This window comes from Pleurodeles waltl, chromosome 8 (assembly GCF_031143425.1).
Source record: "Pleurodeles waltl isolate 20211129_DDA chromosome 8, aPleWal1.hap1.20221129, whole genome shotgun sequence".
In the NCBI taxonomy this organism is placed as follows: domain Eukaryota; kingdom Metazoa; phylum Chordata; class Amphibia; order Caudata; family Salamandridae; genus Pleurodeles; species Pleurodeles waltl.
The window spans coordinates 643,538,547-643,564,534 of NC_090447.1; positions in this window are offsets into that span (position 1 = coordinate 643,538,547).

Consider the following 25,988-nt stretch of genomic DNA (forward strand, 5'->3'; position numbering starts at 1 on the left):
ATCAATTGATCATCAAAGCGAATATACAATAATAATAAAAATAATAAAATCCAATATTATATGGGATAAATACCTAAAACATAATTCGGTTAAAAAATCTCAACATACACAATACAGCTGCAAACCCCCCCCCTACAATTCTATAAAGAGTAAAAATGTAGGCCACTTGTGATTAAAACACAGTCCTAACAGTGGAATTGCGTATACGCCATGCTGCTAGTAAATATTTGCTGACAGCGTGTATTAAAACCGTGGAGTGGTGGCTTTTTAAAATCCCCAAAGCAGAAGCACAATCTCTTATTCCCATTTCGCCACAGATGTTACGGATCCACTTAGACCTGGGAAGAGAATAAGCAGGGCAAAAGAACATAAAGTGTTCAACTGTTTCAGGTTTTACACCACAAACAGGACATATATCTGTATCTGTTTTTGTACCCCATCTGCACACCAATGACTTCAGCGGCAGCGACCCAAAGCGAAATCTCGCATATAAGCTTTTGCCTAAAATGTCAGGAATAGTATCTAGATATGGTTCGAATTGTGGATACCACTTAAAATCTGTAAAGAGATTTGTTAAGGAACCGTAAGCTCTGTGGGTAATATAATCGTTGCATACATAGGACCAGTATACACGCTTCAATACATTGGAGTGGTCCTTTTCTAGTTTGTGGGGTCTCTCCCAGAAATGACCAAGGCCTAGTTTGTTAAACCATCTGGATACATGTTTGACCCAGGGAATAATGGTTGAGTTGGAACACTTTAACAGGTCTTGGAGTGAGGTCTTGTAACCATCCAATTCTGGAACAGTCCATAGCCTTATCCAATATAAGAGTGGTCTTAGAGTGATTAGATCGGCTATGCGTCTCAGGCCCAGATCTAAAAACAGTGGTATCAGTGGAGTGCTAGGGGAACAGGCACATAAAGACCTCGCAAAACTATTCTCGCTAATAGTTAGCCTGTTGCAGTCAGCAAAGCCCCAGACCTCGGCTCCGTAAGCAGCAGCACCCTGTGCTCTGACAATATAGATCTTAATTGCCGGGGAGACAGTTTTTGCTGTCGTACCCCTGTAGAAACGCAGGATGGATGCTGTACCGTGCTGCAGACGACCCACACTTTTGTTGACCTGTTCTACCCAGTTCAGGTTATTATTGAGCCGTACACCCAGATAATCTATGGAACAAACCTTATCCAGGAGGTTCCCTTCTAAGTGAATGATACATTTCTTCCGCACTCCTGAGCGGAGCACCATTAACTTAGTTTCATTGTGATTCAACTCTAAGCCGTAATCTCGACAGAAGGAGTTGAATCTATTAATGAGAGTTTGGAGGCCCATAGGAGATTTAGAAATAAGAAGGGATTCGTCTGCAAAAAGAAGAATCTGGACTTTTTGGGTGCATAGGGAAGGGGCGTCATTCTGGCATGTCATTAAAACCTGTACCACCTCATTAATGAAAATAGAGAATAGAAATGGTGCCAACACACAACCCTGGCAAACACCCCTGTTTATGGGGATTTTGTCCGTTAATTCGCCTAGGTTACCCCATCTCACTTGCGCGTATGTATCCTCATGCAGCCGCTTCAGGAGTTGGATTAAATTGACTGGAGTCCCTATTTTTTGTAGCACCTCCCACAGCTTTTCACTCGGGACTAAGTCAAATGCTGATCGCAAATCAACAAAAGCAATGTATAGCGGTTGTTTTGCAAGGACTGTATATTTCCAGTACAGTACGGCCAGTCTGAAGACCTGGTCTACTGTGCGATCCTTGATCGAAATCCAGCTTGAAGGGGAGAAAGGATGTGCTGATCTGTGGCCCAATGAGTTAGTCTGCCTAGAAGTTGCTTGGCAAATATTTTTTGAAGATTGTCAATTAGACTGATTGGTCTATAATTTGTTGGGAGGTTTGCATTACCCTTTTTATGAATGGGAACGATTTCGGCACCCTTCCATGTCGTAGGGATCTGCCCCCCTTCAGTGATTTTGTTAGAGAGTGTATTGATATACCAGGTCCAAACTGTTGGCTCAGAAGAGTAGAGATCCCCCGGAATTTTGTCTGGGCCTGGAGCTTTCCCAAGTTTTAAAGAGCGGATAGCCTCAGCAGTTTCTTTAATAGTAAAGCGGATGTGGTCTCAATTTTATCATATAAACTTAAAAAATGTTCAACCCATCTTTCTGGCTGTATGTGGCTTCTTACACCAGTCCTGCCCTCTTTCTCTCGCTTGCCTAACAATTGTCAGAACAATTTGTTGTTGTTGGATTGGGTAGCGTCCAGCAACTCCTGCCAAATTGTTTCTTCCCAGGTTTTTTTGGCTCTGGTGGTGGATTCTTTGTAAATGCGTCTAGCCAGTTGTATTTCCCCGTGGGTTCCTTCCATGAGGGCGCTTTTTAGTCCCATCTTAGCCATGTGGCAGGATTCATCAAACCATGAGCTAGAGGTGCCTCCTTGATGTCTTACTCTAACCTTCCTGTAGAAAATGCGTTGTAATCTTGTGATCATATTTTCATGTATGGATAAGAGTGGGATGTCATTAGAGTCATGGTCATGGTATGGGGCCAAAATATCTATAAAAGGCAGGTAAATCTCACGTAACAAGTAAGGATTCGACTGGACCTTTGGCCACCTGACCTTTGTAGATGAAATGTTCAAGGTGGGAATAGGGACCATGGTAATTTGTTTGTCCGAAGTTCTACCAAAAACATCACCTGACATAGAAAGTAACAAGGGATAATGGTCGCTTTCGCTTCTAACGTCTACCTTCATATCATTCAAGAAGGGCCACAATCTCACATCCACTAAGAAGTAGTCAATTACACTTGTAATTGAACCTCGTTTGAAAGTGGGTGCAGTATCCAGATCAGAGGGCATGCGGCCATTACATGCCCTAAGACCATGCTTCAAACAGAGAGATGCCAGTTGGGTAGCTACACAGGAATTAAAACAAAGACAATCACTAGTCAGCTGTGGAATCCCCCATGTTTGGTCTTCATCCTCCGTGAGACCAGTTAGTATCGCAGAGGGTTCAAAGGTACAATTTCATCCCCGGCTATTATCAAGTAAGAAGTTGGTTGTAGGGTATCTAGGAAGTCAAGTGGCTGTTTTAAAATCTGGGACTCAACCCCTCGAGGAACCGATCGAGCATAAACATTGATAAAACTTATATTAAAACTCTGTTGGAACGCAATTTGTAACCCCATCAAATCTGGACTGTCAAATCTTAGAATCTTATGTGTTCATTGCACATTTTTGTTTATTAGCATCAGAAGTCCTCCTTTTGCTCGACCCCTCAGTTTTGTAGATGGTTGAGCAGCCATGTTGAAAGAAAGGAACCCATCTATGGTAATCTTCTCCTCAGCCCATGTTTCTTGGAAGAGGCATATATCTTGAGTGTTTATATATGAACACCAGTCAGTATCGTCTAATTTCCTCCCAAGGCTGGCTAGATTCCATGTTATGATTGATAGGCCTTTTCCCTCAGAAACAGAACTTAATGTCTGTGAGTTGGACTTCTCAGGAATCAACTCTTCGTCGGTAGGTCCATCAGAAATCAACAAACTGGGTTCCTCTGGATTAGTCCCTAGAGTTATTCCCTGAGCTGTTGCCAGTCATACAGGGTTGAGCCGAGTAGGGTCGGCACACCTAAACTGGTTGCTGGTAACATTACGACATGAGTGGCTGGAAACTTGTGGCTGGCCTTCCACCTCCAATACTGTCTCTAAAGTAATGCATCCCCTCCTTCGTTCCATAAGATGATATGTTCGGTCGTTGAACAGAATAAGACTCTCAACCAAGGTTCTATTGTGAAACTCGATTGAGATTATGTCGTGAATTGACCCTGAAGGACACCACCGCTTAGTATTGCGGATATCTGAACATAAGACCGATAAACAGTTTCTTTGGTGTCGTAGCCAGTAAATCACCTTGTTGACCCTAGACTCATGGTCCTCACTAAGCCCCGGTAACAATTTCGGGACTTGTTTTAAGAAAAGAGTATTTGTCCCAGGCTTGGGGCGTTGGATGTTTAACAATATGGCTGAGTCGCAAGGAGTTCTCTGATAGGGAGGGGCACTAGAGGAAGTGAGGGAAGATTTGGGAGCAAGTGAGTCACTGACATTGGGTATGACATAGGGCCTCCTAAATTGGGTATTATCAATCTCTTTGCGGCTCTTTGGTAACAAGTAGTTTGGAAAAACTGGGGGGCAGTTGTTGGTGACGATATGGTTTTTCGTAATATCCCCCTCGTCTAGTGATTTTTTACTGTATTGGTGCTCCTGTGTAGAATTGGCTTTGGAACATATTGCATCCCCACCTAAGCCAGCCCAGTGTGTCTTCCCCTTTTGGTGATCGATAGCCTGGCCCCTCCGTACAAGCCGGATGGATGGAATTGGGTCAGGCACTATGGGGGTCATTCCAACCCTGGCGGTCGGTGTTAAAGCGGCGGCCAACCCGCCAACAGGCAGGCGGTTAAAAAAATGGAATTCTGACCCTGGCGGAAACCGCCAACACAGACCGCCACTTTAACACTCCGACCGCCACGGCGGGACAAACAAACAGCGCGGCGGTCACCGCCAACAGATAGGCGGGAGACAATGTACCGCCCACCCTATCACAACTCACCAATCCGCCACCTTTTCCGGGGCAGGAGCCCCGCCGATAAAAACACGGCGGAAACAGACTACGAACGGGAAAACGCTCACCTCTACACACTCCACGAGGAATATGGACAGCATGGAACCAGAACTACACATCCTACCAGCTATTGTCTACCTGCTCCTCTACCAGTGGCACGAACGCCGGCACAGAAGACAACGGTGAGTACTGCACCTACAACACAGGGGAGGGGGGAGGAGAAAAGATTACGGGCACACACATACGCGACACACCCACCCTCACCCACAACTACCTACACATCAATGCAGAGCAACAACTCAGAGTGACACCCCCCAAACCCCCCGGAAGAATGCAAAGACAAAATAAAATGATCATGAAATTCAAATATATTGTAAGGCTAAGTAAAAAAAAATTCAAACATCTATAACTATATACACATATGTAAATTGTCCTGTCCAAATTGGGTTTCAGTCATTGTACGTGGGCCGATGGGCCTCAACACATGGGCAAAGCCCACACAGGAGACCCGAATCCATTGGAGAGAACAGTGCAGGGGCATCAGATACAAAAAACTACAGGCACCTCAGGGGGAAGGGAAGGGGAGGCACCTCAGCCACATGAGTCCACGACGCCAGATCCACGAGGGGCCTCCATGCCCACTGTCCCATCCTGGGGAGTGCAAAGCCACAGTCTCACAAGTCTCTACAGTGGGTGGCTTGCCCACTGTTACATCCTGGGGAGTGCAAAGCCACAGTCTCACAAGTCTCTACAGTGGGTGGCTTGCCCACTGTGCCATCCTTGGGAGTGCAAAGCCACAGTCTCACAAGTCTCTACAGTGGGTGGCTTGCCCACTGTGCCATCCTGGGGAGTGCAAAGCCACAGTTTCACAAGTCTCTAAGTGGGTGGCTTGCCCACTGTTACATCCTGGGGAGTGCAAAGCCACAGTCTCTCAAGTGGAATACAGACTCCACTGGTACTGGAGGAGGCATGGTGCCCAGAGTGCATCGTGCAGCCCTGCCCGACACAGATCCGGCCCTGCCCCTTCTGCCAATGGGCCAGCGGTGCTTGAGATGAAGGGCCCAGCGGAGCGGTGCTTGAGATGAAGGGCCCAGTTCAGCGGTGCTTGAGACGGCAGTGCCCAGCGGAGCGGTGCTTGAGATGAAGGGCCCAGCGGAGCGGTGCTTGAGATGAAGGGCCCAGCGGAGCGGTGCTTGATATGAAGGGCCCAGCGGAGCAGTGCAGAGATGAAGGGGCCAGCGGAGCGGTGCTTGAGATGAAGGGCCCAGCGGAGCGGTGCTTGAGATGAAGGGCCCAGCGGAGCGGTGCAGAGATGAAGGGCTCAGCGGAGCCGTGCTTGAGATGAAGGGCCCAGCGGAGTGGTGCTTAAGATGAAGGGCCCAGTGGAGCGGTGCTTGAGATGAAGGGCCCAGCGGAGCAGTGCTTGAGATGAAGGGCCTAGTTCAGCGGTGCTTGAGACGGCGGTGCCCAGCGGAGCGGTGCTTGAGATGAAGGGCCCAGCGGAGCGGTGCTTGAGATGAAGGGCCCAGCGGAGCGGTGCAGAGATGAAGGGCCCAGCGGAGCGGTGCTTGAGATGAAGGGCCCAGCGGAGCGGTGCTTGAGATGAAGGGCCCAGCGGAGCGGTGCTTGAGATGAAGGGCCCAGTTCAGCGGTGCTTGAGACAGCGGTGCCCAGCGGATCGGTGCTTGAGATGAAGGGCCCAGTGGAGCGGTGCAGAGATGAAGGGCCCAGCGGAGCGGTGCTTGAGATGAAGGGCCCAGCGGAGCGGTGCTTGAGATGAAGGGCCCAGAGTAGCGGTGCTTGAGATGAAGGGCCCAGCGGAGCTGTGCTTGAGATGAAGGGCCCAGTTCAGCGGTGCTTGTCTTGAAGGGCCCTGTTCAGCGGTGCTTGTCTTGAAGGGCCCTGTTCAGCGGTACTTGTCTTGAAGGGCCCTGTTCAGCGTTGCTTGTCTTGAAGGGCCCTGTTCAGCGGTTCTTGACATGTGTCTCCAGGTCACCATATCCGGCCAATATATGGAGTTCACTCGCCATCCGACTTCTCGCTTGCGGGGCCCTCCTGTGCTGGAGTCCCGGGCCCGTGGGTGTCCTCCTTCACACCCGGAATGGGGCTGGTGGGGCCCTCCTAGGCAGCTCGCCTGCTGCCGGACTTGTCAGCTGTGCTGCTCTTGCCATCCTTCCGTGATTCTCTGTGGCCCTTGCCTCCCTTTGTAGATGTGCCAGGTGGCACCCCACTTCCTGACGGTGCCAGGGTAGTGCCTTTGGAGGCTGCCGTCTCTGGCCTCTCGCGCCGGGCCTTGCCTTTCTTGGTTTTCTTCCCAGGGGGTGGGCTGGCTGTCCCTTTACTGCTGGCCGATGTTGCTGCCCTTGAAGGTGGTGGACTCCAATATCCCTGTACTATGGACCTTGTAGGTCCAGGGGTTGTGGTGGCTGAGGTGCTGATTGGACTCTTACGAGATGGAGGGGGTGGGTCAGGTGATGGAAAGAGGTTAATTTTGGACAGGAAAAACTTTTTAGGAGCAGTGGGAAGGGTAGGTGCAGTGGGTATGGGAGTGGAGGAAGAGGATGTGGTTGTAGGAGAGTCAAGTGTGGTGTCTTTGGGTGCAGGTGCTTGTGACGGAGGCTGTCGTGAGGTGGATGGCTGTTGGGTGGGTGGCTGCCTGCGTTTGTGTGGTTTGGAAGAGGGGGTGACAGACACACTGGGAGAGGACACAGGGGACGTGTAAATGGCAGTGGGGGTGGTGACTGCACGTGTGCGGAGTGTTCTGGTGGGTGTGCTGGTGATGGACGTAGTGGCTGATGATGTTGTGCATGCAAGTGTGAGTGGAGACGTCACAGGGAGGGAGGAGGGAGACGAGGAGGAGGGGGACACAGAGGATGCAGTGGCTGTTGGTATGTCTGCATGTGGCTCTTGCTTGTGTGAATGCTTGTGTGATGTGTGGTGCTTATGTCTGGATGAGCTGCCCTTGGATGTTGAGGTGTGTGCAGGCTGGTCTGTAGGTGTGTCTGGGATAGGCTGAGGAACAGGGGAGTGGGACTGGGTGGAGGAAGTTGGAGGAGGGAGGCAGGAGACGGGGACAATGGCTGCCGTCAGTGCTGAGGCCACAGCATTGAACGATCGCTGATGGGCAGCCTGACCCGAATGAATGCATTGCTCCGGTGCACCTCCCTTTCTACCCCCTGGATGGCATTCAAAAGGGTAGACTGCCCAACAATGAGCGTCCTGAGGAGGTCTATGACCTCCTCACTGAGGGCAGCAGGGGTAACTGGGGCAGGGCCTGAGGTGCCTGGGGCGAAGGAGATGCCCGCCTTTGTGTGCGAGTGGGCCCGGGGCGAACGCTGAGGGGCTGCTGGGAGGGCGGAGCTGGTGCGCTGGGTGGCGGCTGTACCTGTTGTTGCGGTGGGCACGGATGTTGCCGCCACCACAAGGGAGCTCCCTTCCGAGGACGTGTCTGTGTCGCTGATGTCTCCATGTGTCCCCGTTGTGGAGCTCCCCTCGCACTCCGTCTCACTGGTGAACTCCGAGTCGGTTGCATGGCCCTCCAGGCTATCTTCCAGACCGAGGTCACAGCAGCACTTGCAGTATAGGTCCTCTCCTGTGGATGATCAGGTCTCGAGTGATTAAGCAGATAGAAAATGGCGGTCACGTCCGCGGCGGTGCGTCCCACGACCGCCGGCGCACTTCGTCATTGGCTCCTGAAACGCATAGGGTTCAATGTTAACCAATGCGGCTTTGCACCGCGGTCTTCGACCGTCTACCGCCACGGTGTGCCACGCCAGTGCATTGACCTCACATGCCATTGTCGCACTTCACAGGTCAGGCAGCCGCCATTTCAAGGGCCCACATGGCTTAATTTCTACTGCGTCACACAGGCCTTGCATCGACACTCATACAAGCCATTCAATGCATAGAGAATTGTGTACTGTGCAAGCTGTAGGAACGTACCTGTGGGTTGATTGACTCTGTGCTCGCTGTTGTCCTTCCTAGGCACCGTCCGCTGGGACTTGCGAGGAGATGGAGGAATGTTCAAGTATACAGACCGCTGGTGGACCTGTCGATAATGGAGGAACAACATGTCATTCTGACATACAGGCTTGACCGAGCCACTATACATGAACTGTGTGCCCAGCTGGAGGCAGACCTGATGTCACCCATCCGCCAACCCACAGGGATCCCCCCTCTAGTGCAGGTGCTGTCAGTACTCCATTTCTTAGCAAGTGGGTCATTTCAAATAACAGTGGCCATTTCATCAGGGATGTCTCAGCCTATGTTTTCCAAGGTGTTGTCCAGAGTGTTGTCTGCCCTGCTCAAACACATGCGGAGATACATCGTTTTCCCTTTTTTGGGGAATTTGCCTACAGTGAAGGGTGATTTCTATGCCCTTGGACATATTCCCAACATCATTGGTGCCATTGATGGGACACATGTGGCTTTGGTACCCCCCAGTGAAAGTGAACAGGTGTACAGGAACAGAAAAAGTTATCATTCCATGAATGTCCAGGTGGTCTGTTTGGCTGACCAGTACATCTCCCATGTAAATGCCAAGTTCCCTGGGTCAGTGCATGACGCGTACATCATGCGAAATAGCAGCATCCCTTATGTGATGGAACAACTACAGAGACACCGTGTGTGGCTAATTGGTGACTCAGGTTACCCCAACCTGTCGTGGTTACTGACCCCAGTGAGGAATCCCAGGACAAGGGCAGAGGAACGCTACAATGAGGCCCATGGGCAAACTAGGAGGATTATTGAAAGAACCTTCGGCCTCCTGAAGGCCAGGTTTAGGTGCCTGCATATGACAGGCGGATCCCTAATGTACTCACCAAAGAAGGTGTGCCAGATCATCGTGGCCTGCTGTATGCTTCACAACCTGGCTTTGCGACGCCAGGTGCCTTTTCTGCAGGAGGATGGTCCAGATGGTGGTGTTGTAGCAGCTGTGGAGCCTGCGGAGAGTGAAGAGGAGGAAGACGAAGAGGACGACACAAACAACAGGGACACAGTGATACAGCAGTATTTTCAATAACACACAGGTAAGAATCAACACCGGCATTTTACATTTACTTACAGTCTCCTGCCTCTCTACTGTCTGTCCTTGTCACCCAGTGTATGCTAACAGAGTTGTGACTTTCCCTTCCAATTTCAGAGATGTGGGCCCCACTGCGTGACCTCTGCTTTGTTTGCCCATGGCCTACAGCTGTGTGACAGTGGTATGTTGTCATCACAATGTAACTGGTCATTTTGGCACGTTTATGTCTAATAGATATTTTCAAAAATACAGGCAGACTCCAGATTAGTTGTGTGCAATAAGTGTGTTTATTAAAGTGCTCAATTTTGGGACATGGTTGAAAATCGGTGATGGGTGATGGTGGAGGAATGTCCATGGCAGAGTCCAGATTCTCAGTCTCACAGGTGCATTGTCCATATGCCTGTGGAAGGTGGAGCAGGGGCAGTTTAAGGTTGGACAGGGTGACAATGTGGGACAGTGGGATGACATCAGGGGGTATTCTTTCCTGGCGGGGGTCTTGGCATCCTACTCTGTCTTCTTCCTAGATCTCAGGCCCCGCTTGCGGGGTGGTTCTTCTTCTGCAGGAGATGGGGTTCTGGTGGCCGGTTGCCGCTGTGTCGGGGCCTCCTGTCCAATAGCGCTGGCGGAGGTGGTAGCCTGTTCCTGGTCCATGCTAGTGACAGGGGCCCTTTGTGGTGCCACATGGTCCCGCAATGTGGTGACAATCAGGTTGAGAGCCACAACGATGGTGCCCATTGCGGAACTAATGTTTCTCAGTTCTTCCCTGAACCCCATAAACTGTTCCTCCTGCAGTACCTGGATCTCCTGGAACCTGGCCAGGACCGTCGCCATCGTCTCCTGGGAGTGGTGGTATGCTCCCATGATGGAGGTGAGGGCCTCGTGGAGAGTGGGTTCCCTAGGCCTGTCCCCCCGTCACACAGCAGCCCTCCCAGTTCCCCTGTTTCCCTGGGCCTCTGTCCCCTGGACCATGTGCCCACTACCACTGCCCCCAGGTCCCTGTTGTAGTTGGGGTGGTGGGTTAACCTGGGTGCCCTGTAGTGGTGGACACACCGCTGATTGATGTGTCCTGGAGACAGAGGCATGGGCCCGCTGGGTGGGAGCTGTGCTGGTATTCCCAGAGGGGGGTAGGTCTGCTGTAGCCTGTGGCTGTCTGAGGGGAACCAACTGTCCCGAGGTCCCCGATGGGCCGGGCTGGTCATCTGGGTCCAGGGAGACAGAGCTGCTGTCATCACTGGGGGCCTCTTCTGGGGGTGGGAAGGACATTTCTGGACCCTCCTGGGCGGTGTGGTGGTGTTCGGGTCCTGCAGGGGTATAAGAGTATGGTTATTGCTTCTGTGTGTACCATAGCGTGCAATGGGTGGGTGCCCGTGTACCCCAGTGCTGGCATTCCTTTGTGGGGGCTGTTGTGACGGCGGTTTGTGGGGGAGATGGGTATGTGCAGTGGGCATGCTTAGGTGATGGCTGTCGATGGTTTGTGGTGGCATGCAGGGTTTGGTGTTGGGATGGGTGGGTTGTGATGGTGAGACATTAGCAATGAGGATGTGTGATGGTGGTGGGGGGGAGGGTGGGGGTATGAGTTGGCATGCTGGTGGGGTGGGGGTGATGAAGTAGTGAAGATGAGACTTACCAGAGTCCATTCCTCTGCCTACTCCTGCGAGGCCCTCAGAATGCAGGATGTTCAAGACCTGTTCCTCCCATGTTGTAAATTCTGGGGGTTGAGGTGGGGGTCTGCCTCCAGTCCGCTGCACCGCAATGTTGTGCCTGGATACCATGGAACGCACCTTCCCCCGTAGGTCGTTCCACCGCTTCCTGATGTCGTCCCGATTTCGTGGATGCTGTCCCACAGCGTTGACCCTGTCCACTATTCTTTGCCATAGCTCCATCTTCCTGGCAATGGTGGTGTGCTGCACCTGTGTCCCGAAGAGCTGGGGCTCTACCCGAACTATTTCCTCCACCATGACCCTGAGTTCTGCGTCTGAGAACCTGGGGTGTCTTTGGGGTGCCATGGGGTGGTGTGGATGAGGTGTGGGGTGCTGTTTGCGGTGATGAGTGTGGTGAGTGTAGTGGTGTGTGGTGTTTTGTGCGTGGTTGTTGTGCGGGTGATGGTGTAGTGTGGCTCTGTGTGATGGTGTTCTCTATTCTGTGCTGTCTCTCTCTGGGCTTCGTCTCTGATTTGTGGTCGTAGGGGTTTGTGGGTGATGTGGGTGTGTGTTTTATAGTTAATTGGGTGTGTGGGAGTGTTGTGTGTATGTGTCTCAGGTGTGTGTATTTCAAATTGTCCAATGTGGCTGTGTTTTGGAGCTGTATGTGTATTTTGAGCGCGGCGGTGTGTACCGCCAATGGAATACCGCGGTTGAAAGACCGCCGCGTGGATTTGTGGGTCGTAATGGCATGGGCGTATTTCTGTTGGCGTGACGGTGGAGGTTTGGTCTTCGCCAGTTTAACGCTGGCCGTTGGTGTGGCGGACTTTTGTTGATGTCGGGTTTTTGGCGGTTTGCCTCTTGAGGGTCAGAATGACCGTGGCGGTTTACCGCGACCGCGGCGGTGTTGTGGTGGCCTTCTGACCGGCGGTAAGCGCCTTTTACCACCGAGGTCAGAATGACCCCTTATGTGACCTCCGTTCACCCCATCGTTCCTTAGATGGCATTTGCATCCACACTCTAATCTCTCCTGCAAGCATTTAGCCAATTGTAGCACCAAGGACCTGACTTCTTCCACTCTCTGGAGTATAAGGACGTTGCTAGGCTCAGTGGAAGGATGCGTTGAGAGGGGAACGGTAACTGGAATTGGGGTACAAGGGATAGCCTCTTTATTGCAATCGTCTACAGTAGAATTGAGGACTCCGAGTATTTTGTCATCCTCAGCTAAGACCTCAAACCGGTTCCTACAAGGTATATTCGAGATCAATTTGATCACAGTACTCAGTGGTATGACAGGATTAGGAATATTTCCCTCTGTTTCCACTTGGGGAGACCCACACCTGTGCGCCGAGTCGTTAGCCATATCTATTATATCATTTGAGTGGGAATAAGTAAATGGTGTGTTGTAAATGGAGCCGCACCACTATTGATTGGTGCTGGGTCCAACCCTTGATCCTTTGTCTTTTTCCTAAAGTAGTTTTGTATCCTCCCAGCGTGAGCAAAAGCATTTTTTGCAGGCGGGGTACCATTGTGACTGGATGAACAATTTAATATCGCCTCAACCTCTTCGAATAACAAGTCAATCTCCTCAAAAGGATTTTTGGGCTTAATGACCGGTTTAGCAGAGTGCTTTCTCTGCTTTTAACAGTCAGACAAAGGATCTAAAGGATCAGCAGCTTTCCTTTTCCCCATGGAGTCGGTAGCGTAGGGACTATAAGGTGCCAACAGATTGTAAGTTTAGGTCTTACTTGGTGTATTAGGCAGCAAATGGAAGAGAGTGGGCCCAGCCAAGCCTCATCCGGCCAAAGACGGGCGTAGACGGGCCTGTCTTGGCCCGGTGTTGGCCCGGGTGCACGCCGGCACGCGTCCCGCGAGGGGCGCGCCTTTAAATAATTGCAGGAAGCAAAGTGCAGCCAATTTGGGGGAAGCGTCCCAGTCCCCCGGCAACAGTGTCTTTCAGCATCCCGCGAGGGGCGCGTCTTTAAATAATTGCAGGAAGCAAAGTGCAGCCAATTTGGGGGAAGCGTCCCAGTCCCCCGGCAACAGTGTCTTTCTGCGTCCCGCGAGGGGCGTGCCTTTAAATAATTGCAGGAAGCGAAGTGCAGCCAATTGGGGGGAAGCGTCCCAGTCCCCCGGCAACAGTGTCTTTCAGCGTCCCGCGAGGTGCGCGCCTTTAAATAATTGCAGGAAGCGAAGTGCAGCCAACTGGGGGGAAGAGTCCCAGTCCCCCGGCAACAGTGTCTTTCAGCGTCCCGCGAGGGGCGCGCCTTTAAATAATTGCAGGAAGCGAAGTGCAGACAATTTGGGGGAAGCGTCCCAGTCCCCCGGCAACAGTGTCTTTCAGCGTCCCGCGAGGGGCGCGCCTTTAAATAATTGCAGGAAGGGAAGTGCAGCCAATTTGGGGGAAGCGTCCCAGTCCCCCGGCAACAGTGTCTTTCAGCGTCCCGCGAGGGGCGCGCCTTTAAATAATTGCAGAAAGCGAAGTGCAGCCAATTGGGGGAAGCGTCCCAGTCCCCCGGCAACAGTGTCTTTTACTAAACATTCTTTCTCGCCCCTTGTTCCAGAGGAGCTCGCAGAATCCTACGCCATAGATTAGGTATTGACGCAGGCACCCATGTTATATTGCAACCACGTAGGATGAGATAATGATTCCCCCTGTCATGTAATCCTATTAATAACCAACCACAACCACAACAACAATATCCATTAAAACATTATGCTAAAGTACCCTTGAGGGAAATCTTCACACAACATGTGTACCAGGACGTAATCGAACCCTGTATCTCACCCATGAATAATCCACTATTTCCAGTAGCTAAACCGGACCATTTGTACAGAATAGTCTTAAATTACAAACATTTAAACATATGCTATACAAATCTCACATGACACAGCACTCATGAACAACATAGTGCACAAAAAATACAAAACAACACTGGATATTTCCAGTGGTTTCTTCTGCCAAAATATAGCGCCTAAGAGTAGAGACTTAACAAGTTTCAGCGCACTAGGCTCCCAGAAAAAAATCTGTTGTGTACCCCAGGGGTACAATAACAGTCCAGGACTGTTCAGAGCTCTTAGACATTGACCCTGAAGCATTGTCCTATGTAGATGACATCTATCTTACGGATGATGAATTGCTGCAACATTTAAGATGGGTAGCCGTACTGTTGTGGGATTTGCTGAGTTTGGCTACAAATTCAATTTAAAAAAAACAAAAATAGCCTTCCTTAGCATCCTTTTTTGGGGATATGAGCTATCAAGTGAAGGAAAGAGCCTAGTGCCACAATTCTTGGAAAAATGTGCACAGTTACAACCTCCAAATACAATTTAAAAACTGCAATCGCTATTGGGTTTCCTAAATTTTGGCATGGGCTACATTCCTGATTATGCATCACGCATAAAACCTTTGTACGACTTAATATGTCTTGACTTTTCAAGTAAATTTTGGACAGTCGAACACACACGCATTCTCAGACCTTTGCAAACAGACATGCTTGCAGCACAACACCTACACACAAGGGATAACAAAACACATTTGGTCATAAGAGTAATTGCTGATGTCATTGGTTTCACCTATGTAACTTTCAATGAGGGTGAGACAGTCCCGATAGCATACAAATCAAATTTGTATTCAGCAGCAGAACAACGCTTTGCTCCCACTGAGAAAATTCTCACTGGTGTTCAGATGGTTGTCATTAATGAAAGACCTCTAGCCCAAGGCATACGCCTTTTGTAGTCTCTCCAATCCCAGCCCTTGAGGCTGTTACCAAAGCCAGCATTCCAAACGCTAAAGCATTACATCCATGTTGAATTGAATGGGCAACGTCTTTGACAGCCACTGATGTTGACTACATTTTTGACCCAAAATTACAAATTACAAATTTTTTGTAATATGAACTGGAATACCCAGTTCCAGCAAATACACTGTCTATTGATCAATATCAAAGAGTCATGTACACCGATTGCTCAGAACAACCTGCAATTGGCACAAATCATCAATACTACGCTGCTTGCGCAGTCATTAATGGCTATATGGAGGATAATAAATTTTGATCTCAGCATACCCTAGGGGATTGCACAGCACAACTGCAGAGCTAAAGGCTCTGGTGATGGCACTGGAACATACGGATTCTGCACAGTTAACACTGATTATTTGTGATTCGTATTACTGTGTCCAGTCCTTCAATGAGTACCTGCATTACTGGCACCAGAATGGATTCAGAGATTCTAAAGGCAACACCATTAAACACAGATGTCTGTGGGGGAAAGTAGCGGATCTAAAGGAAATCCTGCCAAATGTCCATGTTGTACATACACTTGGACACCAGCGCGTTGGAATACACGTTGCTGGAAATACACTGGCTGATGAAGCTGCAAAATCAGCAGTAGCAACAGCTACTGTTGCTGCAGTAACCCGTTTTGGAATGAAACCGGACGATGACATTTGGGCTGCCATGATAGCTAAGGCTGAAGGCACGCCTTATCCAAAAGCATTTCCTGCTAAATATTTCTATCGAATGGGAGGCTTCCTAGACGCCGAAGTAAAGATACCAGGTGTGGGGGTTCGAGTAATTCTCAACAAAGATATAAGATCAGAGTTGATTAAAGCAGCACATGAGGGGGTAGCATCTGCCCATGTTAGTGTGGCGCCCACAATATTTTTGTTGCAAACCCACTATTGGTGGCCAGGCCTCTACAAAGAGACCAAGCAATATGTCTTTTGTTGTGACATCTGCCAACAAATTTAAGTTTCCACTGCCAAACGCCCACCGCAGACACCCCTCTTGATTTCAAATAAACCTTTGCAATGTGTGTACTTGGGCCATTGCAGTCCCCTAACACCGGACTGTGCATATAGGTATATTTTGGTCATTGTTGACTCTTGCTCCAGCTTTCTATAGGTGTGGCCACAACGCTCTGCTGACGCTCGGACTGTTATTAAAGATTTGCAAGTCTTTATCGGTACATATGCAGTTGCGGCTTTCCACTTGGGCTCGCGCCTCAAGGGCATTCAGGGATGCCATGGCTCCGTTAGGGGTCAATCTGCTTTGCTCGTCTCCATTTCATCCCGAGGGAAATAGTGTCATGGAGCGACGAAACTGTGATTTAAAGCAGTCCTTAACAGCCAGAGTCTTAGGTACAGGTAGTAGTTGGCTTCATCACCTGTGTGGAGTCCAGAGAGCAGTTAACAATCTGCCTAGAAGGTCCCTAGGAGGAAATACTTCATACAAGTGCCTGTTCGGAACTCAAATGTATGTTCCAGATCTTGATGGTCCTGGCTTGAAGGTTGCAGAAACATCTTTTGACATAAATGAACATGTCACTGTCTTGCAGGAATTACAACAGTTCTGTGACGACAACACTTCTGCCAGTGCTGTTTCCACAGGAATTAAGGATGTACCAATAACACCTACCAGCTGGATTTCTAAAGTTGGGGATCTAGTAAGTGAAAAGGTTGCTGAGAAAAAGGTGTTCAGTCCTTCTTATCGTGCACCGGTCCCAGTCTTGGGAATACACGGTACCAGAACTGTCATTCTACCACTGTTGGCTGGTGCTAAAGAAAACCGCTTTGTATCTATCGACAATGTCTAATTAGACCAGGTGTCCGATCCTGCACAGCAGACCAAGAGGAACAACCAGGAGTTCCCGAATCCCTCTCACTACTGGTCAAGAAGTCTCTCTACAAGTTGTGAGCAGCAACGCTGACACCTCTCCGAGCTTGGAGAGGGTGGAAAATGATCTTGCATTAGATCCACTAACATCTGTTTCAACAAACAATCCAGTAATAACTTTAACACAACCTCAACACAGATGGATGGCGTCATTTATTCTGAACCACCGCGGGAGACCCCTACCGGTTGTCCTCCTACAAATACAGCTCCAGCTTTTGCACGAACTGCTTCTTCATACTTCGCCGACATCAACGACACCTTCTCGGACTCATTCGCCTCTTCTACATCTGAACAGTCAAAAACAAGTAAGCTGATAAACTATCTTAAAACAAATTATTTTATCTTCCCATGGAACTATCTATGGCTTTATTTGACTGCATTAGCTTTCCTCCTATGGATTGGCTTTGTTATAACATTCTTTCTAATAATACATGGTCATTTTCTTCCTGAAAGATCAACAGCTGAACTGGTGGATGAGGTCCTAAAACCACATTGTCTTCTGTGAACATTTCCACTATACTAATTCCTGATGGGATTGTTTGGGATAAAGTAACATTTGATATATACGGCCCGACAGAGGTCATTCAAATACCATATGTGTTTAAACTTTCAATGAATGATGTAATAATAGCGCAGAGTTGTTTCTGTTGACTGGGATGTGAAAACTATTGATTCTATGATGACTGAATTGCAGTATTATACTGAATGTGAAAGTGAAGATGTTTATCAATCTAAAGAGAATTATGGTGTCATGTTTTGCCATAATTACTATGGGCACCATTTCATTCACAGAGCAGGTACCCCAAAGACTGTTTTTAATTACACACAATGGGAACATTGTCCGACTCCACCACAGGGGAGTTCTAAAACATATTCTGAAAAGTTTGCCTATTGTTCTGGGCACAATGTTAAAAATGCTGAGTCATATTATTTCAAATTGCCATCAATGGAAAATGTACATATATTATTGACAGAAATTCATTTATTTGGATTCCTTTGTTTCCTGGTTGGCTATAGAAGGCTATGAATATTGGCTGAAGTCGATTGACTTGAAAAGTGTGTGGGGAACATGAAATTGGCAAAAAGGGGGAAGGAAGCTTTGCTTAGAGCATTTTTAAATAAAACTGTACAATAAACAAGTTGTTTAGGCTTAGCAAAGATTAAGGAATTGAATGCGCCCAGTATTCCGTCCCCTGCAAAATTTCACAAATGGCAAAAAGATATAAAATCAACTGAATATCAGCTCGATGAATGGGTCCAGAATGGCATGCTTAACGCTTCACTGTCACGTCCTGGCGGGTGGTTATTGTTGCCAATAGATACCAATGGGTGTCATAAACGTTTAATAAACTCCACAGGGGTTTTAGAACTAATAGGCAGGACCCTCACTATGTGTCATCTGAACATGCCGGTATAGTAACAACATACAGTGTAGGGAAATTATGCCAGTAATGGTTGAAGAGTTCCTCACTAGATGCTGTCAGAGAACACCTCATTCTCTTGTCTAATAACACTGACTCACAGAACTTCCTGTTAGACCCCAGAAAACAGCTAAAAAAGCGCTTCTTATATGTAGTATATAATGAAATTTGGAAGCTTTCCCAACAAGAAGCTGCTGCATGACTGTGAGAGAACAGGGCTGATTGCAGAGGCCCCATAACTTTTTGCCCCCATTTTCCACTTTTTGCTGGTGTTTTCCTGACTCTGATGGTGCCCTGGGTACTGCTAACCAGTCCCAGGGCCTGTGCTCTGTGTAAAATCAGTCTGCAAATTAGGCTAATTATAATTGGCTAAGTCAACCTACCTATAAGTCCCTAGTATATGGTAGGGCATGTAGGTTTAGGGACCCTAGCATAGGTAGTGCACCCATAGGGTCCTCTGCTGAGGTGCCCAGTGTCATTTTAAAGGCAGGCCTGCCTTGCTGGCTGCTTTTAAACTAAAGTTACAAGCAGATTCGACTTTGGAATTAAAGGTAGTTTCAAAGTCTTAAACTACCTTATTTTTACATATAAGTCACCCCTAAGGTGTGCCCTATGTCCCCCTAGGGCTGGGTGCCATGTAACTATAAGCAGGGACCTTATAAAAATAGTTTTATAAGCCTGGTAACAGCCAAATTTGTTTTTCCCTCATTGTAGTGAATGGCCTCCATAGGCTAGAATGGGGGAGACTTTATTTTAATTTTAAAAATCCCCTTAGGTAACAGATACAGGAAGTTTGGTATCAAATTAATTTTTATAATAAATCACACAACTTCCAGTTGTGGGATTTAATTTAACTTGTTCAGGTAAAGAGTTTTACATTTTACCTGAAAAGTTGCCAACTTCTGCCATGTAGTGTTTTTGCTGCTGTGCTCTGATTGGCCAGCCTCTGGCAGCCTAGCCAGGCTGCCTTGATGAGGTGTGAAGTGGCCTGGCTTCACACAAAGGAATGTGCCTGGCGGAGGAGATCTCCCCTCAGCAGATGGGGAAGCAGGAAGGGGGGGGGGCTGCCAAACTGGTCTTCAAAGACAGAGAAGGACATTTGGAGCAACCCAGCAACACCCTCACATCCTGCAAAACCAGACAATTAGGTGTCCCCTTGATTAGATTTGGAGAATGCAGGAGAGGGGTGTGTTTAGGATTTTTAGCCACACCAGTCGGTGGGCTCAGCCAGATGTAACCTCCAAAAATCACTTTCAGCCATGATGGATTTTTGAGGAATGTTGCTCCCTGGGATTGATTTTTGGCACACTTCCCAGGAAGTGGTCATCACAGGGGGCACCCTGCCCCTGATTGGAGAACCAAGACCCCCCTGTTTTTCATTTAGGAGCAAGGATAAAACTGGAAGACCTGCATCCACAGCTCAGAGCCCTATCAGATTCCAACAAGGAAGAACTACAGGAGAAGAAGGACTGCCCTGCTGGACCCCTGACCTGCACCTGGACACTGCACTCTGGAGGACTGCACCAGCTGCACACTTGGGCTTCACCACTAAAAGGACTTTACCTGTCTTCTACTGCTTCAAGAAGGAACTCCCTGTTTGCTACATGTACAAAGGAGCTGGCCAGAGTCCCCTTCATCAAGTCTTGCAAGCAGAGCCCAGCTGACCAGCGTCCAGTGGCCATTTGAGTATTCTGACCAGGTGCATTCTGGGAATTGGAGTCCCAACTCCCAAGGAGCAACTCAGAACTTCTGGAACCTTGGATCAAGTTGTGGACACTTCAAGGACACAAAAAGGAACCCTGGAAGAAGATACAGACGTTTGGAGACGTTTTGAGCAACTCCATAAGTTGAAGAGGTGCATTGTGGGAGTTTTAGTCCCAGACCCCAAGAGGCACACCAGAGTCTCTGAACCCTTGGCTGGTGCTGTGGACCACTTTCCTGAATCAAACACTTCTGAAAGTAAGTGTGACAGTGTTACCTCGTGGGTGGCCTGAACTCTGGACCTTTCCAGTGTGACCTTTTTTAACCCTTTGAGCGCTAGTTGCTTCTATGTGCTAGAAAGCATTAATTCTTTAAAAATTCATATCTCCGGTTCCCCCTATCTGATTTTATTCGTTTTGGTGTCATTTTAAAGATAAAAATATAATTTATTTTTATAAATTGATTTTGGATTTTTAAACTGTTTCCTGTGTTTTATATAATTAATGATTTGTGATATTTGAATGCTTTACGCTTTGTCTCCTAAGTTAAGCCTTGTCGCTCTTTGCCAAGCTACCAAGGGTTGAGCTGGGTTTAATTTACTGATAGCTAACTGGACCTAAGTGGAGGTTAGGGGCCTATTGCTAAGTGTAGGTAATTACCTGCCCTTACCAATAACCCATTTTTCAACAGCGTTTAAGGCAAATAGACCAGGAAAACTTACAGAAGACATTAGCTGTTGTAGATAATGGGATTAATACCCTGTCCGACCAGATATACACATTAAAGAACATTGTTTCATCTGAAATAGACATAATACAAAGTGATATGTCTTCTTAATACCATGGACAGAGTCAACTAAGGTCTATTATGCAGTTGGGTTGTACACTTCAAACATTGAAGACAAGTTGCGTTCCTTGGCAACACGTTAAAGCAAGGGACAACTAATGGCTAAGAAAGAAGCGACTTATGTTAAACAACGAAAAGTTAGAAAAGTTGCCGTTTACTGTGGATGAAAGACCATCTGCTGAGTGGTTGATACACAGAGTTATTAATCTGCCGATTTCAGCACTCCAATTCACGTCCTGTTTAAAACACATTCCGGTAGGCAGATATGAAAGGCTGTTAGATAGTTATATCCATGAGGTGTGGGAGCAACCCTTCTCGTACAAATGTCTGAGTAGCATGAAAGAGGTCTTTTTTAGCGGTATTGGATGCAAGACTTCTGTCAGCCATTCGATGTTTGTAAACAGCTGTCCTTGCCTGGGGCATGTAACGCTTCGGCAGCAAACATGGCTTGTTATCTGAAGAGAGTTCCAGTCCCCTTAATTAGACCAGCATTCCAGGTGCTTTCAAATGGCAGCTATGTTACCCTCAATAGTGAAAACTGTTGTGGGATGGGAGCTGGAATAGTTTATGTTGTTTCGGTCTCTAGGATTGTTACATGCTTCAGGAACTTACTTTTTCTTCCCACAAGACAAAGGGAAGTAGCTGAGATTTGGTCCCATATTGCTACTTCTAATGTGAATTTTGACAAGTTGAGCCGACTCAATGCTTTATTATTCCAAAAACATGTGGCACTCACACCTGCACGCTAGACCTACGCACTTCACGTGGCAACGCCATCAGCAGAGATACAGTCCCTTTTAGGTACCAACTTTCTGAGACACTTTGGTGAGCTCGAGGGACAAATATTTAATGCATCCAATACTACTCAAATCACAAATTTCTTTAAGGCTGTTGGTTCTGGTTTCGTTCACACAATCTCCTCTATATTCGGTTTAATACCATCAGCCATCCCCTCAATATTCTCCAGTATTTTCAGGGGATTTCCAATAACTTTGGCTATAATAGGTGGCATTTTGCTATTGCTACTTTTTCTGTGCAATGGCTGTGCCTCCGCAGCAAGGAGGAATGAAAGCACTCCCACCAGCGCAGCTTAGTCATTAATGCATTATGCAGAACTTTGGAGCATCACTCCTGGAGCAATTGGAGTATGACTGGTCTCCGTCATTCAGATCGGTTTTGCATTGTGTGCAGCCCGTGTTTCAATGCCTCTGGTGCTCGTTCTAACATGCACTGAAAGTTTGTGTAACACCCCTCTCCCAAAGGAAATGCTTTGTTCTGCCTCCCTGGGCTTGAACGGCTTGAACAACAGTAGGGCAGAAACCTGTCTGTGAGGTGGCAGCAGCAGGGGCTGCCTGGAAAACCTCAGAAGAATGGTATGGCAGGACTGGGAGTCCACTGTGGAGCCCCCAGAGTGCATGGAATCATACAACCGATGCTAGAATCAGCATTGGGGTATAATTCCAAGATGTTAGACACCTTAGATGGCCATATTTGGAGTTACCATTGTGAAGCTGGACATAGGTATTGACCTATGTCCAGTGCACTCGTAAAATGGTGTCCCCCCTCTCACGAAGTCTGGGAAAATGGTCTTGGATTATGTGGGGGCAACTCTGCTAGTGCAGGGGTGCCCTCACGCACAGGTACTTTGCACCTAGCCTTCAGGATTGGAAGGCCTGACATGTAGGTGACTGGTGCAGTGTATGTGACAGTGAAAGAGTACATGCACCATATCACGCAGGCTGCAATGGCAGTCCTGCAGAAGCCTTTGCATGGGCTCCCTATGGGTGGCAAAAGTAGTGCTGCAGCCCACAGGGATGCCCTGGGACCTCAATGCCCTTCGTACCTAAGTACAATATACTAGGGACTTATAAGGGGTGACCAGTATGCCAATTTGGGATGAAATACTGGGTTACCAGTATGCAGTGACAAAATTGAGAGGAGAGAGAGCATAAGCACTGGGGTCCTGGTTAGCAGGATCCCAGTGACACAGTCAAACACACTGACATTAGGCAGAAATTGGGGGTAACATGTCAAAAAGATGGTACTTTCCTACAGTACTCCTAAAGGCGACTGAGGGCCTAACCCATATAAAGGCCCCTCTGGCATCACCCGAGAATGTGGTGCTGTCATTAGCCCTTCCATAATTTCTGTAAGCGCGTGTCATCTCCCTTCAGTATGTACATTTCTTGGAGAAATGCTATTTGGATGCCCCTTCTTTTAATGTATTGTATTACTACATACTACATAGCTCCTACGTGCTGTTTCCATTCCTTGGACATTCCATGTCAGAAATTGTAATCTAGCCATACATTAGCCATAATCTGATCAGGGCAGGGTAGACAGGGGAGAAAGATGCATATTTGTGGGGGTACGCTAGTGCAAGAGGTGGTAAGTGCTCTGGGTTGGCACCAATCATGCTGCTTCTAGTAAACAACACCAGTGTTTCCCCGCCCATTGCAGCAGTTTCTGGTGGCTTTCACCCACGCAGCTCTATGGTCCAGATGCTGTGCACTGCAGTGTTGGACCTTGCTGGACTCTGCTGCCTTGCCTCACCTTGCCTCACTTCACCTCCGAATGAGGCTTTCTCGTGGCAGGGCACTGAGCTTGGAGCCAGACCTTACAATAGGCGGCATAATCCCAGAAAGACGTTTTGAGTCAGGAAAGTCAGACTCTGGATACTCTGTCCCTCCCCTGAGGCACCCAAGGCTTTCAAGTTCCTAAACCCCCTGGACCACCCTGTGGCGAGGTACAACTCGAAGCCTCCCCTTGCATCGTGTCTGAGGTCAGAAGCACACTGGGTGACAAGGCATGTTGGGGCTTTGGGGCTTATCTACAAGGCAATCAAGTTGGGAATTTAGCCCATAAGAGAGATGAAGTGAAAATTCCTTCTGTCCAGCCATGCAAGGGCAAAGCCAGGAGCCTGGGAGGAGTATAGCACTCCCCCCATGGGTTGAACTGGTGGTGCGTAGAAGAGGCCCGGCTAGGTCTGGGGTGCAGCTGGTTCCCGGCTGTATGCTCCCCGCATTGTTTCCTATAACTCAGACTACCCCTGCTCTTTCAGCTCTGCAGAGGCCTCCACTGGTTCTTCTGTTGGCAGTTCCTGGCCCTCATTTGCCCACATTTCCATTGCTATGGAACCAGTGGCTAGGGTGGGACCACGTCCCCCAGCCAACACCAGGACTAGGCTGTGAGAAAGACTGGAAGCGAGCTGTAAAACGCAGGCCATATGCCACAGCGCAAGTTCTTCTGATAGCAGTTCCCTGCCAGAAAAAACCTGCATGGCTGTTGATCTAGAACTGGTGGCTGGAGTGGGCTACATCCCCTAGCCAACACCAGGGCTCGGCATGGCAAAAGCTGACCGCACACTCTAAAGCACAGGCCGTATCCTGCAGCGCAGGACATGCACGGGAAGCGGCCGGGCATGTGCCCTGGCCAAGACCAGGCCCCTCTTTGCCCATCATCGCCCAGAAGAGGCCACGCCGGGCCTACTCTCTTTCATCTAAGATTTGCTGCCTATTGTTTGCTGAGACCCTTTACATTTATTTTTTGGAACTGTGGCTGTTGACATTATGTTATATTAGCTCCCTGGAAGGCTTTGATAACAATGTGGAAATGGAAAGCACAAGTACTGTCAAAAACACAGGGAATGCCATAGCACAGAAAAGACCAGATGTGGGGGCGGTCCTCCTATCCTGTTGAAGCTGCCAGAGACCGTACATCCGATGATATTGACCATCTAATTGAGGAAGGAGAGACAATACTGCAAACTAAAGCAACTGTTCTTAGAGGTAAATCAAACCCTGCAAGAGTGCCAGACATGTTTAGGAAAAACAAGAGTCTATCTGCAGGCACCCTTAGAGGTAGCTCGTGTACAACCAGCCTGGAACTTTGAGTACTCCAGCAACTAGTAATAAAGTGTAACTAGAAGCCAGTTGGGCCAAAGGGATTTACACCTGTTATTTGTCTCTATAGCCTCGGCAACCATTGTCTCCTAAAGTCCTCATTACTCCTAGCATTCAGTGTTTAAACAGGTTCTTCCTCCTAGTCACTACGGAGACAATGGAGACAATCGGCCACTCTTCTTTATGCTGCGTCCAGGGCGCTGCCTAAAGCGCAGCCTATAGTTTCAACACATAGGCCCTGATTATGACATTGGAGGTAAATTCCACTTACCGACATGCCGACTGCTGCTAACATACCGCTGCGGCGGTGGATATCCGCCAACCATATTATAACACACACATACCAGTCTGTCACTATAGAGCAACACACACAAATCCGCCAGCCCATAGGTCAGTGATAAACTGGCGGTATCCAAATGCACACCATTCTGCCAACAGAACTACGCCAACAACATTATGACCCATGAATCACCGGGACGGACATTCAATGGCGGTAAAACATTAGCAGTACATATCGCCGCACTCAAAATCCACACAACATAAAAAAAACAACACTACATTGGTCAATTCAAACAACACACACCTGACACCTATACACACCACACCCACACCACTATAAAACACACACCCACATTACCCACAACCCTTTACGACTACTAACCATTGCCAACAGAGAGAGAGAGACAGGAAGAGCACCCACACAACCAGAGCCACATACCACCATCACCTACACACCATACATGCGCCTCACAACACACACCCCAACACATCACCCTACACACCCTCACCCACACCACTCACACCACACTCATGGCACCACAGCAACACCCCAGGTTCTCTGAGAAGGAGCTAAGGGTCATGGTGAAGGAAATCATCCAGGTAGAGCCACAGCTATTTGGATCACAGGTGCAGCAGATATCCATTGCTAGGAAGATGGAGCTATGGCAGAGGATTGTGGACAGGGTCAATGCCGTGGGATAGCACCCCAGAACAAGGGATGACATCAGGAAGAGGTAAAACGACCTACGGGGGAAGGGACCCCCCACCTCCTCCCCCACAACTAACAACATGGGAAGAGCAAGTCTGGGCAATCATGCATCCTGAGGGCCTGGCAAGAGTAGCAGGAGGACTGGACTCTGGTAAGTCAACTCTCTA